Consider the following 16667-nt stretch of genomic DNA (forward strand, 5'->3'; position numbering starts at 1 on the left):
ACAGAGCAGAAGACAGGGGTACTGGTAGACGGGAAGCTGTGACATCGATCAACAGCCATGTCTGGATAGCTCAATCGGTAAGGACGCGGTTCTGGGTCACGTCTTCGATCCAGCCCACTGTTTTTATCTGACGAGAGGTTTCAGTGCTAATTTACGCAAATGTTATACAGTACCTTTAAATATTTTCTTATCTCGCCACAGAATATTTCAAATATCACAAAATTCATAAATTATAATGTGATAGTTACCAAAAATTTATCTATAATCTTAATGCCCTTCATATCATATCCATAAATGCAATATTCTCATTATTTACAGACATATTCCACTCTCTTATCGTATTCAACTAAAATTAAATATCAGGACCACTCCAGACTCAAAGTACGTTTATTAAATGTATCTGTATCAGCAGCAGTTCTCTCTAGGACAAAGTATAGAGGTGGATCGCCGACTTACAAAAATTTCACTATGAGCTCGTTTCCAGCACCGACGTTCGACGAGTGCATCACTGCAGAATTTTCCTCACAACTAATACAGTATCGAAGTTATTCTGGCGTGGCATCTCAGGGAAGAACATGTTTTGGTTGGTACAGAATGTGTCGCAACTGCAACTGTAGACGACTGATGTTCTGAAGAAAATTTGCCGTCACAGATCTGCATTTGAGCGACCGAACCTGAACTTTACTTTCGATCATTAATTATATTCACCTTGTCCTATTAACTAGATGTAGTCATGGAGATTTGCTTTGAGGCGTACACAGGGTGATAATTATTGAACCATATGAAAAAAAAGTAAATTAGTTACAAACTGCAGCGGATATTCGGAATTACGTTATGATATGTTCGACATCCCCCCCCCCCCATGAACAATGGACCTTGCCGTTGGTGGGGAGGCTTGCGTGCCTCAGCGATACAGATGGCCTTACCGTAGGTGCAAACACAACGGAAGGGTATCTGTTGAGAGGCCAGACAAACGTGTGGTTCCTGAAGAGAGACAGCAGCCTTTTCAGTAGTTGCAAGGGCAACAGCCTGGATGATTGACTGATCTGGCCTTGTAACATTAACCAAAACGGCCTTGCTGTCCAGGTACTGCGAACGGCTGAAAGCAAGGGGAAACTACAGCCGTAATTTTTCTCGAGGACATGCAGCTTTACTATATGATAAAATTATGATGGCGTCCTCTTGGGTAAAATATTCCGGAGGTAAAATACTCCCCCATTCGGATTTCCGGGCGGGGACTACTCAGGAGTACGTTGTTATCAGGAGAAAGAAAACTGGCGTTCTACGGATCGGAGCGTGGAATGTCAGATCCCTTAATCGGGTAGTTAGGTTAGAAAATTTAAAAATGGAGATGGATAGGTTAAAGTTAGATATAGTGGGAATTAGTGAAGTCCGGTGGCAGGAGAAACAAGACTTTTGGTCAGGTGAATAGTGGGTTATAAATGCAAAATCAAATAGTAGTAATGCAGGAGTAGGTTTAATAATGAATGAAAAAATAGGAGTGCCGGTAAGCTACTACAAACAGCGTAGCGAACGCATTATTGTGGCCATGATGGACACGAAGCCCATGGCTACTACAGTACTACAAGTTTATATGCCAACTAGCTCTGCAGATGATGAAGAAATTGATGAAGTGTATGATGAGATAAAATAAATTATTCAGGTAGTGAAGGGAGACGAAAATTTTCACAGTGATGGGTGACTGGAAGTCAAGAGTAGGAAAAGGGAGAGAAGGAAACATAGTAGGTGAATATCGATTGGGGTTAAGAAATGAAAGAGGAAGCCGTCTGGTAGAATTTTGTACAGAGCATAACTTAAACATAGCTAAACTTGGTTCAAGAATCATGAAAGAAGGTTGTATACATGGAAGAATCCTGGAGATACTAGAAGGTATGAGATACATTACATAATGGTAAGACAGAGATTTAGGAACCAGGTTTTAAATTGTAAGGCAATTCCAAGGGCAGATGTGGACTCTGACCACAATCTATTGTTTATGAACTGTTGATTAAAACTGAAGAAACTGCAAAAAGATGGGAATTTAAGGAGATTGGACCTGGATAAACTGACTAAACCAGAGGTTGTACATAGTTTCAGGGAGAGCATAAGGGAACAACTGACAGGAACGAGGGAAAGAATACGGTAGAAGAAGAATGGGTAGCTCTGAGGGGTGAAGTAGTGAAGGCAGCAGAGGATCAAGTAGGTAAAAGACGAGGGCTAGTAGAAATCCTTGGGTAACAGAAGAAATATTGAATTTAATTGATGAAAGGAGAAAATATAAAAATGCAGTAAATGAAGGAGGCAAAAAGGAATACAAACGTCTCAAAATTGAGATCGACAGGAAGTGCAAAATGGCTGAGCAGGGATGGCTAGAGGACAAATGTAAGGATGCAGAGGCTTATCTCACTGAGGGTAAGACAGATACTGCCTACAGGAAAATTAAAGAGACCTTTGGAGAAAAGAGAGCCACTTGTATGAACATCAAGAGCTTAGGTGGAAACCCACTTCTAAGCAAAGAAGAGAAAGCAGAAAAGTGGAAGGAATATATAGAAGGTCTATACAAGGGTGATGTACTTGACAATATTATGGAAATGGAAGAGGATGTGGATGAAGATGAAATGGAAGATACGATACTGCGTGAAGAGTTTGACAAAGCCCTGAAAGACCTGAGTCGAAACAAGGCTCCAGGAGTAGACAACATTCCATTAGAACTACTGACGGCCTTGGGAGACCCAGTCCTGACAAAAATCTACCATCTGGTGAGCAAGATGTATGAGAAAGGCGAAATACCCTCAGACTTCAAGAAGAATATAATAATTCCAACCCCCCCCCCCCCCCCCAAAAAAAAATGTGTTGACAGGTGTGAAAATAACCGAACTATCAGTTTAATAAGTCACAGCTGCAAAATACTAACGCGAATTCCTTATAGACGAATGGAATAACTGGTAGAAGCCATCCTCGGGGATGATCAGTTTGGATTCCATAGAAATGTTGGAACACGTGAGGCAATACTGACATTACGACTTATCTTAGAAGAAAGATTAAGGAAACGCAAACCTACGTTTCTAGCATTTGTAGACATAGAGAAAGGTTTTGACAATGTTGACTGGAATACTCTCTTTCAAATTCTAAAGGTGGCAGGGGTAGAATACAGAGGGCGAAAGGCTATTTACAATTTGTACAGAAACCAGATGGCAGTTATAAGAGTCGAGGGGCATGAAAGGGAAGCAGTGGTTGGGAAGGAAATGAGACAGGGTTGTAGCCTATCCCGGATTTAATTCAATCTGTATATTGAGCAAGCAGTAAGAGAACCAAAAGAAAAGTTTGGAGTAGGTATTGATATCCATGGAGAAGAAATAAAATCTTTGAGGTTCGCCGATGACATTGTAATTCTGACAGAGACAGCAAAGGACTTGGAAGAGCAGTTGAACGGAATGGACAGTGTCTTGAAAGGAGGATATAAGATGAACATCAACAAAAGCAAAACGAGGATAATGGAATGCAGTCGAATGAAGTCGGGTGATGCTGAGGGAATTAGAATAGGAAATGAGACACTTAAAGTAGTAAAGGAGTTTTGTTATTTGGGGAGCAAAATAACTGATGATGGTCGAAGTAGAGAGGATATAAAACGTAGACTGGCAATGGCAAGGAAAGCGTTTCTGAAGAAGAGAAAGTTGTTAACATCGGGTATAGATTTAAGTGTCAGGAAGTCGTTTATGAAAGTATTTGTATGGAGTGTAGCTATGTATGGAAGTGAAACATGGACGATAAATAGTTTGGACAAGAAGAGAATAGAAGCTTTCGAAATGTGGTGCTACAGAAGAATGCTGAAGATTAGATGGGTAGATCGCATAACTAATGAGGAGGTATTGAATAGAATTGGGGAGAAGAGGAGTTTGTGGCACAACTTGACAAGAAGAAGGGACCGGTTGGTAGCTCATGTTCTGAGGCGTCAGGGGATCACAAATTTAGCAGTGGAGAGCAGAGTGGAGTGTAAAAATCGTAGAGGAAGACCAAGAGATGGATACACTAAGCAGATTCAGAAGGACGTAGGTTGCGGTAACTACTGGGAGATGAAGAAGCTTGCACAGGATAGAGTAGCATGGAGAGCTGCATTAAACCAGTCTCAGGACTGAAGACCACAACAGCAACAACTACAATGTTCGATATGCCAGCCATCATTGACGAATAGCGAAATTCCGAATTGCTCACTGAAGTGTTGCAACATCGATGCTGTCGATAACCTCCATTATGGCTGTGTTCAGCTTAGCAATGGTTTTAGTGGTATTGCTTTCCACCCTGTCTTTCATGTATCCCCACAAAAAGGAGTCGCATGTGTTCAGATCCGGAGAATATGGCGACCTATCGAGACCCATACCAGTGTCCCCTTTGTACCCCAGAGTCGGAATGCGGTCTCCAAAGTGCTTTTCCAGGACATCAAACACTTTCCTGTTTCGATGGTGTCGAGCTCCGTCTTGCATGAACCACATCGTGTCGAAATAAGGGTCACTTTAGGTAATGGGGACGAAATCATCTTCCAAAACTTCCACGTACCGTTCGGAAATCACTGTGCCATGAAGGAACATCGCACAAATTATTCCGTGACTGGACATTACACACAATACTTTCGCCCGTTGAGGATGAAGAGACTTCTCGATCGCGAATTGCTGGTTCTTGGTTCCCAAATGCGTCAATTTTGTGTACTAACGAACCAATCCAAATGAAAGGGGGTTCTAATGGCTCTGAGCACTATGGGACATCTGAGGTCATCAATCCCCTAGAGCGTAGAACTACTTAAACATAACTAACCTAAGGACATCACACACATCCATGCCCAAGGCAGGATTCGAACCTTCGACCGTAGCAGCAGCGCGGCTCCGGACTGAAGCGCCTAGAACCGCTCGGCCACCTCGGCCGTCAAATGAAAGTGGGCCTCGTCGCTATACCATGTGCATGGGGATACTAATTTCCATCATTCCCCGCGGCGAGCGGAACACTAGAACGTTATAACGCAAACTCTTCAGAAGTTACGACGATTTTATTTCATATAGTTCAGTAACTGTCACCCTGTAATTACATTAAAACTGTTGGCTGTTTGCAAGTGTTTTAAAGTACGTGCCAATGTCTTGTTCATTATGTTAAAAGGTAGACATAAAAGAAGTAAACATCAAACCTGCTGTTTGAATTTGCGTTATTAAATTCAACAGAAACAGCAGCAACAGTTCGCGGGGCTCTTCTGAATAGTTCAGAAGAACTAACGGCGAATCAAGAAAATGAAAAGCCAATCACATTATGCAGCTGTTTACCTATTCTTATATATATATTCCGTGTTCAATATTCTAAAAGAGCTGCAATGAGGACACAATTCACCAACAATTAAAAGTAAAAATCCGCACCTCAGCACTCTTCTCTCAGTTCGTACTTCATGAAATGTATAATCAAAGATCCAAGGGATGATGAGCGTTATGTTCCGTGAATGAAATAATGAAATATTAAAACATATCTTACCTTAAACTATATAAACTAAATTTTATTTTAAAATCATAATATATAGTGATTTCTGGTTTAACAGCAAATGAATATGTATATCTCTAACTGTAAATGGTTGTGTGTTCTGATACAGTCACGATGGAGAGTGCAGAGATCCAGGTTCAAATGGCTCTTCTCGCGTCCGTCGGCCGTCGTAATTTAATATATTATTATTGTTATTATTATTTTTTGATTGTTGCCGACTTACGTGGTGGGCCTTAATAAAAATGATATTTCATTTAATTTTGATTTTACGATTAAATGCTTTCCTGAAGATCTCCTTTTTAACAATATTAATCACAAATTATTTATTACGTTAATGAATGTTAGACTCGCTGCATCTTAAAACATGAGCATACAAGCTGAACAATGTAGTAAACTTTTCATATTAATTTCCTCGGCTAGTCAGTTCACTTTAAAGCAAAAGATCTTTAGTTATTAATTACAATTGCGGCCCACACACGCGCGAGAGTATTTTTCTTACCTCCGTTAACCATTGTATTGTAGTCGGAGTCCTGGCTCTGGCTGTCGGCTACGGTACTGAAAATAAGAATCTTAAAGCTAAGTATTTTCTGCAACGTCGGGGGGCTGTGGAGAAAAATTAATATTGTGTTAATAGCGGGCGAGTTTTCCGCTTCCGCTAATTTTTCATAAGTTAATATCGCCACGTAATGGCGTCGTTGGCTGCATCGGCCGCTGCGATTGTTGAACTGTAAATTACTTGAATGCAGGTTAATTCAAGGAAGGCGGACATGAAATCGGGATTACCTCTTACAAATTAAAACTGCACAATAATATTCAATTAATATATTATCTGCTTAACTCATACAAATATGCTTACATTTGCCAGCACTCACAATATGTCCGTCTATACACACTCAAGACAAAAGAGGAAGTGAAGTCGACTAAAAAAATTAACAAAAGAGCGTATCTTGTCGTCTCTTTAGATCATTTTGTCATAAATTATTTCTTTGCATTGCATTTCCTTGCATTTCTCGACAGAGAAATTATTGTCTTATGGCTACATGATAAAAACATATTATTCAATTTTTAAATGTCTCTTCTTTATAAATACTGTTTTCTAAGTATTTTCGTAATATAGCAGTGGGGACGCTATACTCTGAGCGCTATGGGACTTAACATCTGAGGTCATCAGTCCCCTATAACTTAGAACTACTTAAACCTAACTAACGTAAGGACATCACACACATCCCTGGCCAAGACAGGATTCGAACCTGCGACCGTAGCAGTCGTGCGGTTCCGTACTGAAGCGCCTAGAACCGCTCGCCATCGCGGCAGCGTAGATCCAGGAAGTCTATAAAAGTGGTTCAAATGGCTCTGAGCACTTTGGGACTTAACATCTGATGTCATCAGTCCCCTAGAACTTACATCTACTTAAACCTAAATAACGTAATGACATCACACACATCCATAGCCAAGGCAGCATTCGAACCTGCGACCGTAGCAGTCGCGCGGTTCCGGACTGAAGCGCCTAGAACCGCTCGGCCACCGCGGCAGGCAGTCTATAAAAATTATTCTTTATTTTCAGTGAGTGAACACCGAGACATATCCGAACTTTATGCATTTGATTGAGGAATGAGCACCTTCAGATTTGTTTTGGAGTAGGGAAATAAATCCACTAATAAAGGAGCGTGTAGATTGTAACAATGCAACTCTTCTGTGCCGCTCATAAAAGTAGATTAAAGACGCTAGGCACATGCATTTTGTGCGTAACTTGTTGTACCTCATTATATGTATTCTACAGTTGGCTTTCAATATATTTACATAAGCTTCTCTGCTGTCACCGCATCGTAACGCCTAAGGAAGTAAAAAAGGAAATGATCATCAGGACTGATATACTATATGGCAGTATAAATGGTTAACTAACACAGTATAACGGTTTAAAGTATTTCGATGTTTTCTTTTTCTTTTAGTATTTTATATTTGTTGTTTACATTTATTTTCACCAGTTACTGAAAATGCTTAAATTACATCGCAGGTCTTGAAGCCACTGTTAATTGTAACTGTCTGCAGTTTTATAGAGGTTGAAACACGTATGTAACATAGCAGCGATGGCGAGGCATTGTAGCATCTGTGACCAGAGAGTATGCGCTTGACCGCGCGAGTGTTGCGAGCGGTTCTCAGTCTGTCAGTCAGTCGTTGCGAGTCTGTCGAGTAGTCGTTGCGAGTCTGTAGCTCTGTCTAGTTGCAGAGCAGTACTCTGTCAGTAGTAGTCGTGCAGTGCAGTACGCTAGTAGTCGTCATGCAGAGCGGTCGGTCAGTAATAGCAGCCCAGTGCGGTTGTGTGATGTAGGCGGTCGGCAACACTGGTCAAGATGCTGAATGAGGTAAACTGTTAATTAATATAATCATTAGACAATGTAAAACTTATTTATTGTAATCAATCTCTAACAAGTCCCCCAATAATAATTTTGATTTCAAAAGCATTTTTCAAAAAATTTTATTTTTTATTGAACTAAAGATTTCGTTGCACTTCCCATTTCATTCCACTTCTTTTGAAGAAAAATTTCAGTAAATTCACAGAAAAAAGGAATATTATTATTTGCAATGCAGTTCCTCCAAGCCGTGCGCAGAAATAAGAGCAGAAATTTGACATCCAGTTATTCTGAGGTAAGACTTTAATTCTGATTGTTTTACACAGGGCCAAAGACCGATGTTTCGGTTTAATTGAATTTTCTTATCACTGAATAGACTTTAAATTTTTTGTGAGGAATTTATATTTGAGTCAGATTGCGAATTTCACATTTTTGTTGCCATTGTCAGTACATTTCATTGTGGGCAGGTTACGCATAGAGCAATGTCCATTAGCATTTCTAATTAGTATCGTCTTTTCTTTTAAAATTTTTGTGGGGAGGTTACACTTGGCGACCCTGCCAGGATCGTATTTCGTTGAGAGTCTTTTGAGCGACAGTCAGATATCTGCTCTTATTTGCTTAGATATAATTAGGATTTAGCGCAACGCTTTTAATAATATTGTGACTTTCTTTCTACAGGTCAACGGCAATTTGTTGCTTTGTTGTATTTGTGTGTTGCTTTTGCATTGTGCTTATTTCTTTTGTGAATAATTGTGACTATTGTGAAAATGCCGCGAAAGACTATGAATAGTGTATCGCGAGGTATTTTGAATGAAATTACCGACTTAAACAGCGTGACCGATAGTAATTGTGACACGCAGTGTAATGATGACAATCCTGCGTTCACTAACAATCAGTGCATTCCAACCACTAATGATGACTTTCACCTTAATGATGAACAAACGAACTCAATTGTCTCGTCTGTTAATTTGACGACAATTGATGACGCGGAGCGGTCTATAGTAATGAGCGCTGCCGAGCTTAACACACGCGATTTAGAAAATCCAAGTAATGTACAGACAAATTTTTCTAGTGAAAATGAACAGTGTACTGGAAGTACGACGGATCTATTTAATTCCGAAATAATGTCTGATAGTGTACATCCGACTGATAAACCTTTCTGTAAATTACAGAATGACCAAATGGTCACACAAAACAAGACAATTTCAGATCCACCATTAAATAGCACGGAGAATAGAAATGCTAATTTTGTGTCGGATCCACTTAAGGCATTGTTGCTACAAATTCTTGAATCAAACAAACAACGGAATGAAAAATTAGACAAACAGAGTGAAGATTTTAAACAACTTAGTGAGGAGTATAAACAACTTAATAAAAAACTTGATGAGCAGAACAAACGACTGGAAGAAGAAAACAAACAATTTAGAGAACGGAACAAACAATTTTCTGAAAGTATTAAACAGCCGAGAGAAAAACACGATAATGTTAATGAACAGAACAAACAAGTTAGGGAAGAGATTACAGCTGTTACCGTTCAATGTCAGGACAGTAAAGAACAATTACATGTGGATACTAAGGCTTGTGCTAATAACAGTAATGAAGAAGTTGGCACTGTTGCACAAGGCTTAGATAATTCAAATGCAACACAGATCCACGAAATTAATGTAGTCACTGAACAATACCCTAAAAACGCAGTACAGATTCGCGACGAAGTTAATTTAGAGCCACTAGAAGTTTCACACACTCCGAATATGGAAGTTGACGAGAAATTAGCAAGACAGATCAACCAAATTGACGAAAGTGTTACAGTAACAGAATTAACAATTATTTCAGTCACCAATACGTCACAGAATCCGCCACTTTGCGAGCATTTGTCAGAGTCACGCAGCGTGTATAATGTGAACAATTTACAGAGACTACGCGACTTAAAATCTGAAAAGCTACGCAACTTGAAATCCGAAATGACACAGACGAACAGATTCACACACAAACCCGAACGTGTTTTCAAATTCAACGACGAGAACGTAGATTACGAGCAATTTTTATCCGCCAGAAAATGTAAAAAACTTAATAATGACAGCGTACAGGTACACGCTTTGCACTGTAAACGACAATTTATTTTTGTACTTTCACCGCTATTACCTGTAATGGAGAAACTAGCTTTGAACCTGAGGCGACAATTTGCTATCGAATTTTCATCAGCATTACCTATTATGCAGAAACTGGAACTAGTAAGAATACAGCGATTTACTTTTGGAATTTTACCGCTATTGCTTGCAACGCAAAAGCTAAAATTTATTTGCAGTGCGTAAATGACCTCAGGGGATTCATTACGCTTTAATGAATATGTGCCGTAGCGAGCATAGGGCCCCGAGCTGTAGTAGTGCTGTTTCATCTTTAGTTTTCTGCACTGCTGCCTTCTCTTCTACTATCCTTTATATCTATCAAAACTGCTCTTTAACTATTGCTCTACCTAGTATTAAGAAACTAGTAATGAAAACCCGATGTGACAATCTTTTACAGAATGTGACAATTTTATTAAGCACTCCAGAATTACCGCCGTAATTTTAATAACAGATAAAATCGTAATCATCAGTATGTGTAAAATTAACAGCAAACGCATTTTTGGTAACAATAGATGTTTTTCACCACAATAGCATGAAAGTCAGCCGCTTAGCATACGTAACCAACAATGCAGTCTACAAGGTCAACCAAACTTTTAATGTTTCGCCGCGTACACGTATAGTCCCAGCTCCAACAAATAGTAACGCATGGCAGCAAAGAAATAACTACGTACAGACAACACACCATTTCAATTCCTATCGCAATGCGCCGTATAGAAATTACTATCATGACAGACGTAAAAAAATGATGAGCACAATTTTCAGCGTACATTTTAATAACAGTCGATCTTATGAGCAGCAACATCAGCAACAACAAATAATCATGAATGAAACAGACAATAGGTGTCATCCATAGCGTAACACGTCAATAAGAAATAACAGAACAGTTCATATAGTGGATATGCCACAACATTCTCCCGTAAATAATAACACATACGATAGATTTTAACCAGATACAGCACAGATTGCATATTACAGTAACGCAAACATTACTTTTGACACGCAGAATTTTGCTCACGAGAATGTTATTTGAAACATGCTCTGTTGAATGCACCACTTTTATCGCACCCAGATCTTACTAGAAATTTTTCCATTGCCACCGACAGTTCCAACACCGCTTTAGGCGTGCATATTTTCCAGGAAATTGAAGAAGATGGCTCTACAGTAATCAAAAACATCGCATTTGAAAGTCGCATTTTGTCACCCGCTGAACGAAATTATTCCGTTACAGAATTGGAAACATTATGTGTTGTATGGGTTTTTACGAGATTTAGGCACTTTCTTTATGGCAGACATACCACCGTCTACACAGACCACAGAGCAATACAATTTTTGCTTTCAGCTAGATTTACTCACGACAGATTAAGCAGATGGAAACTTTATTTGCAAGAATTTAATTTTACAATAGTTCACATTCCCGGCACACAAAATGTTATAGCAGACGCACTATCGCGTTCTCTCGGCAACAATCAGCAAGACGTAGCAACCAACTTCTGCAAAACAAATTTCAGTGTCATGTACATTCAGCAAGTTGCATTTGAAAACTTTATTTCATCGTCATTACAGGACATAGCACAAGAACAAAAGAAAGACAATGTGTGGAAAGAAATTAAACACCTTTGGCAAGATAGGAAAAATGTTACGATTAGGAACCACTACACTGTACGCAATGACATTTTGTTTCGCCGCTCTCATCCTGGCAGCAACAATTGGTTATTATGCATACCTGACGAACTGGTTAACAAATTAATTTGGTACACTCATTTAAGTTACGCACATTACGGAGCACGAAAATGTTTTCTTATACTGAGACAGAACTCTTATTTTGCTAACATGGAGAAACGTATACGACGAGTTTTAGCGTCTTGTAAAATTTGCCAGAAAGCTAAATCAGACACCACTTCACATATTCCTCCTTTATATCCCATTGTACCTGTTAAATTAAGACATATGGCCGCAGTAGATATTTTTGGTCCGATTCCGAGAACTAACAGAGGGTTTTGCTACATTTTTGTCGCTGTTGAGCTCACTTCAAAATTTGTTACTTTCACTCCGTTACGCAAAGCTACTGCTAAAACTGTTTCGAAAGCATTTGTAAAACATTTTCTATCTCATGTAGGGCATGTGATGAAAGTAATTTCTGACAATGGATCTCAATTTCGTAGTAGCGTATGGACACGCATGTTACGAGCTAGAAACATTTCTCCGATTTATATATCCAAGTACCATGCTTCTTCGAACCCTTGTGAACGGTTAATGAAAGAAATTGGTAAGCTGTGCCGAATATACTGCCACAAAAGACATATTGATTGGGATACACACATACTCTCATTCCAAGATGTAATTAATTCCATTCCAAATGAATCCACTATGCTATCTCCGACTGTTATACTGAAAAACGTTGAACCACCGAACAAAATTAAAGAATTAGCAAAATTACCCAAATGTAGGCGACTAAGACACCACGAAATAATTGACATTGCGCTGAACAACATCAAACGTGCCGCAGAGCGCCGGAGAAGACAGCAAAAACAGGTTTGTACACGCCGCGACTTTCACGTTGGACAGAAGATACTAGTACGTACACACTATTTATCCAGCAAATTAAAAGGTAAGTGCAGTAAATTTGAACTTCTATACGCGGGTCCATATCGGATTCGCAGCATCCCTCACCCCAATGTTGTACACGTCGAAACTTTGAGAACTAGAAAATCGAAAGGCAATCACCATATCTCAAACATTAAACCGTTTATTGAGTGAAACCACTGTATGATTCAACACACTATGACGCCATTTACTAATGCAATTATTTCACGTGACTAATTACTGATGATTATCGTATTTTTTCTTGGCAAGTGCCCGGCAAGGTAAGGTTAGCAGGTCGCTTTTCTTGTCGTTACACATCAGACCGTGCATATTTTTCCAAATGAACTTACGTATTTTATGAATAATTATGCAATTCTATGTAATGACGTATTAATTTTATCAAATTCTCTCTCCATTAAAGTCTTTAATTCTCGCCTCGATTAACTACACTACATACAAGCTGAACACAACGAACGTCACATTTTGTCTTTTTATGTATGATTGTATTCCAGTTTTGTTTATATGCACTGTGAAATAGTTAAGATATAACACACACCAGTCGACTTTGACTTTTTTTTTTTTTTGCCCTATGATATCTCAACATCGTGACTGTTTTACATTTTTCCTTTTGCTGCTGCATTGTGATATTCTGTGTACATTTTTTGCATCTGAACACTGTCAATGTCTTTGACATATTACGTTTTCTGTCATGTTATGCTGTATGCTTACGTATGTTACCATAAACCAGTCATTATTTAGTGGGTATATGATTTAAATGTAAGACATTAATCTTTGTTCATCAATTTCAGTAAAAAATGATGCGTGTAAGAAATAAATTCAACAGAAATGGGAATTTCACCTACGGGATAAACGAAAGGAGATGCAATAACTTTATGAGGAAGAGTAAATGGATCAGGATTAACAAGCATTAACAAGACTATACTATACTTATCACAGAATAGCAGTCTTAACTAATTTTTTCTTTCAGAATACAAGGTGATTGATGCAGGCTGTCAGACTGAACTACACATCTTAGTTTTAGTGATGAAATATGCTAGAGATAAGGAATAGTTGTATAATGAGTAATGAAGTGATTATTTGCAGATGATAATGAATACTGATGAATAATAATGAAGGATATGGTATTATGAATAATGAAGTTTTTATTTACAGGTGATGATAATAGTGAAGTTATGACGATATGGATAATGAAGTTTTCTTTACAGATGAGGATAATGTTGAAGTTATGTATTTATGTTATGTAGTTATTTAAGTATTTGTTGCAGTTTGCTTTGACAGCAGGTGTTATATTGCATAGTAGGATGACGGAAAGTTTTGGAAAGGACAGCTATGGAACACATTTTTATACACATTTCACTACCTGTTAATTCGAAGTTCACTACTTTTCAGCATAGTGTGCGTTTCTTCTTTCAGGTTAATAATCCATTTTGTAATTTTTCCAGGAGAAGCTTTTCATGATACTTACTAAACCTGTTACTTATTATACCTGTTCTAGTACTTGCATTTTTTTTTGTATTTTACCCATTTGTGTTTATAAATGTGATCACACATACTGCCTTGTTACATAACCTTGCTACAGCTGACTCATGACGAATGACGTTACCTATCCTCATTTGCTGCAATAGGTCAAAAGCAAATAGTGTTATGTTTCAGCAATTAATTATCGATCCCAACGCAATGCATTGCTACCAAAAAAAAAAAAAATGTATTACCAGTCCCACATAATGTCACTAGTTTATGATAATTCTGAATAATACTGATTAGCTCTGAATAGTATGTCGCTTCAGTAATTACTTCTTAATGAGACAAAAAAAAAAGTATATATTTAAAATAATGCTTTGTCACTAGCTAATAACTGCCACTGTTTATTGTAATGAGACTACTTATAATGCCCACGATTATTAATGCTATGATTGTAATTAACTGATTTTAATAATGACTTTGTAATGATCGGAATATTACTGAATGAGGAACACTGTTTATTGTAATGAGACTACTTATAATGCCCATGATTATTAATGATTTGACTGTAATTAACTGATTTTAATAATGACTTTGTAATGATCTGAATACTACTGAATGAGGAACACTGTTTATTGTAATGAGACTACTTATAATGCACATGATTATTAATGCTATGACTAATTAGCTGATTTTTAATAATGACTTCGTAATGATCTGAATAATACTGAATGATGAACTATGTTTTATTCTATTCAATACTTGCTGGCCACTGAGTGCCAATAATTAATGTCACTTGAAGAATTGTTATTAATTATGCCATTGATTAGCTCTTGTTTCCAATGTTGATACTTTGTAACCAGAAAAGAATGTGACTGTTTAATAATGCTTTGTAATTAGAAGAAGGCTAATGATTCTTAATAGATTGGAATGACAAATGATTAATTAACTGCAATTAGGATGTTTTGTAATTAGAAGGCTAATGAATCTTAATTACTGTTTAATAATGCTTTGTAATTAGGAGAAGACTAATGATTCTTACTATTGGAATGACAAATGATTAATTAACGACAAATGATTAATTAACTGTAATTAGACAAATGATTAATTAACGACAAATGATTAATTAACTGTAATTAGGAAAAGGCTAATGATTATTATTGGAATGACAAATGATTAATTAACTGTAATTAGGAGAAGGTTAATGATTCTTAATTATACTCTGTGACAAAAAAGAATGCGATTATTTCATAATGCTTTGTAACCAGGAAAAGAAGGCTACTGATTCTATGTAAAACAATTAATGAACATTTTTCTGTAACACTACATACTTGCTACAGAAATGTTCAATAACTGGGCTATGAATGCCACAAACTACTAATTAAGTCTGTAATTGTCAATATTATGTGACTTGATGTCCTTCACCTCATAAGCTGACTACCCTAAATTACTGCAATGTCCATTTGTCCTGTTTATCCTAGTGATCATGGAGCACTATATTTGGTTTTTGCACTAATTCTACGAGCGTGGTGTTGACACGACATGCTGTCCACCACCGTGAGCAATGAAGACGTTATTATGGTCCCACTGTTTGGTGTACCTAATGTACTGCCAAAATGAAAACATGGAACATTACTACGACAGTTCAGTGTCTTGGCTACACTGATAAATTCTGATGGGAAAAGAACTTCAAGTTGTGTCACTTGGTGTTGTACTTCTGTGGAAAGATATGGACTTTCAGAACAGCTGTGTGCAATCTAAAGTGCTACAACCATGATGCAATCCTTCCCTTTCCTATCCTAATTCTTGTCACATAATGAAAATCATTTTTTTGGTAACATCATTTCTGTTCGTAGGTTCTACATTTTTTTTCGATTCGCTGAACTCCAGTGCGAGTACACTTATGTCACTTGTCAACATAATATTTTTTGCCAGTCTGTTTATTTGTTCTGAATATGCTAAAGAATTTTTTCAGTGCCTGTGCACTTTGTTATCTGTCAAAAAATTTGTATATACATTTTTCTGATTTGCTACTATGTTTGTATTCACATTTTGTCTTTGTCTGATATATTTTGTACTTAGTGCGTGTGCACAACATTTAAATATTCTGTAAGTTGTAGGATTTTGTTAATTAAAGAAAAATTTTGCCACGCTTGGCAAGTCCAAATGACTCACCATCGCTGCCAAATTTTTGCCCCCCCAGTGGAGGGTTATGAAACACGTATGTAACATAGCAGCGATGGCGAGGCATTGTAGCATCTGTGACCAAAGAGTACGCGCTTGACCGCGCGAGTGTTGCGAGCGGTTCTCAGTCTGTCAGTCAGTCGTTGCGAGTCTGTCGAGTAGTCGTTGCGAGTCTGTAGCTCTGTCTAGTTGCAGAGCAGTACTCTGTCAGTAGTAGTCGTGCAGTGCAGTACGCTAGTAGTCGTCATGCAGAGCGGTCGGTCAGTAGTAGCAGCCCAGTGCGGTTGTGTGATGTAGGCGGTCGGCAACACTGGTCAAGATGCTGAATGAGGTAAACTGTTAATTAATATAATCATTAGACAATGTAAAACTTATTTATTGTAATCAATCTCTAACAAGTCCCCCAATAATAATTTTGATTTCAAAA

Source organism: Schistocerca serialis, chromosome 7, assembly GCF_023864345.2.
Source record: "Schistocerca serialis cubense isolate TAMUIC-IGC-003099 chromosome 7, iqSchSeri2.2, whole genome shotgun sequence".
Lineage (NCBI taxonomy): Eukaryota > Metazoa > Arthropoda > Insecta > Orthoptera > Acrididae > Schistocerca > Schistocerca serialis.